The sequence below is a fragment of the Rattus norvegicus genome, chromosome 1 (genome assembly GCF_036323735.1).
Source record: "Rattus norvegicus strain BN/NHsdMcwi chromosome 1, GRCr8, whole genome shotgun sequence".
Classification (NCBI taxonomy): domain Eukaryota; kingdom Metazoa; phylum Chordata; class Mammalia; order Rodentia; family Muridae; genus Rattus; species Rattus norvegicus.
The window spans coordinates 201,715,332-201,719,004 of record NC_086019.1 but is presented as its reverse complement, the minus strand read 5'-3'; positions in this window follow the sequence as shown (position 1 = coordinate 201,719,004).

The window sequence follows — 3,673 nt, the reverse complement described above, 5'->3', positions numbered from 1 at the left end:
CTGAAATTAGTGAAGAGGGTGAATTTCAGGATATGAGTATTCTATCAAATATTAAAGATTCATTGCAAAAATATCTAGACTCAGGTAATGGCCAAGCTGAGCCTCTTAGCTACTACCTCAGCTCCTCCCCAAATCGAGCCCCCTCTCCAGATCCACCCTTCCAGATCAAATCTACCGTCTCCTCTTAGATCTGCCCTCCCCTCCTCTGATGTTCCCACCCTTCTCAGATCAATCAGCTTCCTCATATCGGCCTCCCTCCTTAGATCCATTCTCCCTCAGAATCAGCCTCCTCTCGTCAGCTGTACCCTCTCAAATCTACCTTCCTTCCTCGGATCCATTCTCCCTGTTCAGACCCAACCTTTTCTCCTCAGATCTCTCCTCCCCTCCTCAAGGCCACTCTCCCTCCCTCAGATCACCCTCCCTCCCTCCCTCAGAGCTACCCTCCTCCCTCAGATTCACATTCTTCAAATCTGCCCTTATTTCTGCCACCACCTCCCATGCTCCTGTTGCTTACCGTTTTCCCAGTTAATCTATGATCCTCCTAGCACTGAAAGTCCCAGGAGCTCCCTAATTCCCAGAAAAATGACAAAATAGCTCCCCTCTTTCAAAAACTGGGCCTCTTCCTTCAAAATTAGCCATCTCAATTCTCATCAAATCCCCCAGTTCCCAATCCCCAACTCCCCAGTGAGACACTCATTCATTTCCTGGTGCAGTCCATAAGGGCCACTGCCTATGTGTGTTCAAGTTTGGGCTCTGTGACAGTTGGTTTTAGTTGTCAGTGTAAGAAAATCTAGAGTCTTGGTGGGGGACCATCTAGATTAGGCTGACCTGTGAGCATTTCTGTGGAGGATTATCTCAATTACATTAATCAAAATAAGGAGATCGGGGCACCGTTTTCTAGGAAGGGGATGCAGAGCTGTGTTAGAACAGAGAAGGCAAACTGAACTACATTAATTCGTTGTTCTATGCTCTTGGCTGGCTACAATGTGACCAGCAACTTCAGGTTTCTCCTGCCTCAACTTTCTTGAAATGATGGGCTATATATTCTATAATAACATAGAATGATGATTCAAACAAGCTCTTTCTCCTTGGGTAGCTTTTATCAGGGCATTTATCACAACAACTGGAAATAGCACTGAGGCTTCTGAAAGTGCAATAATGGTGCCGTTGCCTTCTCAAGTCTTAGTGTCCCCAGCTAAAAACAGGGGGACATGTTCTCCTCAGCTCTGCAGCCTTGTCCTCCATCTCCAAGACTCTGAATATTCTCCTCAGTGTCAGAGCCAGCTCACGGGGCAGTGGACCATCAATAACCTTCATGGCTGCTTTGCAAATACACCAGCTCAACTGGGAGGCTCCCCAAGATCACATCTAAGAGCAGGCCCTTTGCCAGCCTGAGTCCGGGAGGAGACAGGCTTGGGGGGCGATATCACCCCATTATCCAGTAAACAGAGGCTAATCCTGGTCAGAGATCACTCAGGGTAGCCTGAGAAAGAGCGGCATTTGCCTGTGCTGAGAGCTTTATACACATACACAATTGTAGGGAGGAAGAGGTGTGGAGATTCAGCTTCCGGTCCCAGCCAGTCGGCATGGGGCAGTCTCGTAGCATAGCCTGGGGGTCCACACACAACACTGTCAGACTTCTCATCATAGCACTGTGGGCTCTGAGACATGACTGCTTTAAAGTAGGGATAGTTCACATCAAGCCAGGACTGGGGAGGAAAGAGCCCCTTAGTATCAAAGTCCCACTACAAACATTTCCACCCTGTCCTGTCCTTCGTGGCTGACATCCAACAGCTGTGGTCTCCCTCTACCCACAGAGCTGGCTACCCAAAAGGGGTCCTTCCACAATCTGTGAAGCTCCCGATGGGAAGATGTTACTTGGATTCTTCTTTCCATCCCTCTCTTCCTCCCCCCCCCCCACACCACTTACCCTCCTGAGGATCCTGACTCTATAAAGAACAGGACAGGGGTGCCCTCCTGTATTAAGTTTCAAACCTAGGACAAATGGCTGAGGTGCCTACTTAACACATCAAAGTGAACCTGGCCTCCAGGTTCCCCCAGCACCCCTCAGTCCCAGCCTGTTATGGTTGGCACACCCCATACCAGCCCTATACCCCAAAGTCTCTAGCCCAGGGGCTGGGCTGCCCTGCTCCCAGAGGCTCTTCCTTATACAATGCAGGAATTGTGGTTACCTCCCCCTTTTCAGTAATCTGGCTACTGTACCTGGTTCCTGTCTCCCTTCTCCTCTTTCCCTCCTCCCCTCCCCCCTCTCCCAGAAGCATGGTCTTGTGGCATCCCCACTTCATTAGAACCAAGGCTTCAGGAACTCGTGACTACAAATGAAAGGGTATTTCACGAGTAGTAAGATTTTTATATTTATGTTTATGAAAATGCATTCTGGAATGTCCACAGTAAAAGAGCATTTCCATTAGCCCACTCGGGGCCTCTGAGTTCCACCTACGTCTGTAACGCATGGGGCACTTAGAGGTAATGAAACCAAATTGCCTTCTCAACATGCTGCAAGTCCAACTTTTCACCGAGAACCAGTGAGCTTTTTATTGGAGCGTCGTCTTCCCAGGTACCTCTTTAAAGTCTCCTCTAACAAATCTGGTATGCCATGAGCCCTCCAGACGGAACAGACTTACCCTTCTGCCTGGGGTCCTCAGCACCCGTCAGGAAGCACAAAGGCTACCGGCGAAGAGCACACAGCTCTAAGGCTCGAGGACGTTCTCACAGTTTCAATTTTGCGCTAAATCTGAAATCAATTACTCACATTCTTGCAAAGTAACCAAAGATGCGCTCAGCTCAATGATCAATGAGCAGCTGGCCTTGGTCACTGCTGATTCTGATGCCTGGGGTGAGGTATGTTCCACCATGCTTGATTTTAAAAGATAGCCAGGGATGGTGTGTCTGCAGTGGCATATGCCTGCTATTGTAGTATTTGGGTGGTGACCAGAGGGAGTGAGAGTTTGAGGCCAGAACGAATTACCAAAAAAAACAAAAAAACAACAACAACAAAAAACAACAACAACAAAAAAAAAAAACCAAACAAACAAACAAAAAAGTAACCAGGGGCTGGAGAGATGGCTCAGCGGTTAAGAGCACTCGACTGCTCTTCCAGAGGTCCTGAGTTCAATTCCCAGAAACCACATGGTGGCTCACAACCATCTGTAAGGAGATCTGATGTCTTCTGGTGTATCTGAAGACAGCTACAGTGTACTTATATATAATAAATGAATAAATAAATCTTTTAAAAAAAAGTAACCAACAAAAAAGTCCAGCACTAAGGGTGACCTGACTCCCTGACCCCACACAACAGAAACCCTGGAGTCAGCTCACGGGAAGAATGGCAGGGAGTAGGATGCACATTCAAAGGCAGTCACTGTCCTCTGTGTTGGGGTTTAGATCTCAGCCGGCGTCCAGACAGAACACACCAAGCCAAGATGGTTCCACGTGGAGAGGTTTAATGAGTGAAGAAGAGTAGAAGAGGGGAAGAACAAAGGCCGGCCCTGAGCACGTGGAAGGAAGGGGTGGGGAGAGAAGGGACAAGGACAAAGAGAGCAGAGAAGAGTAAGGGCAAGAGAAAGAGGAGGGGACAAGCAGCCCCTTTCATAGTCAGGCATACCTGGTTGTTGCTAGGCAACTATGGGGCGGAGCATACCTGGCTGTTGCC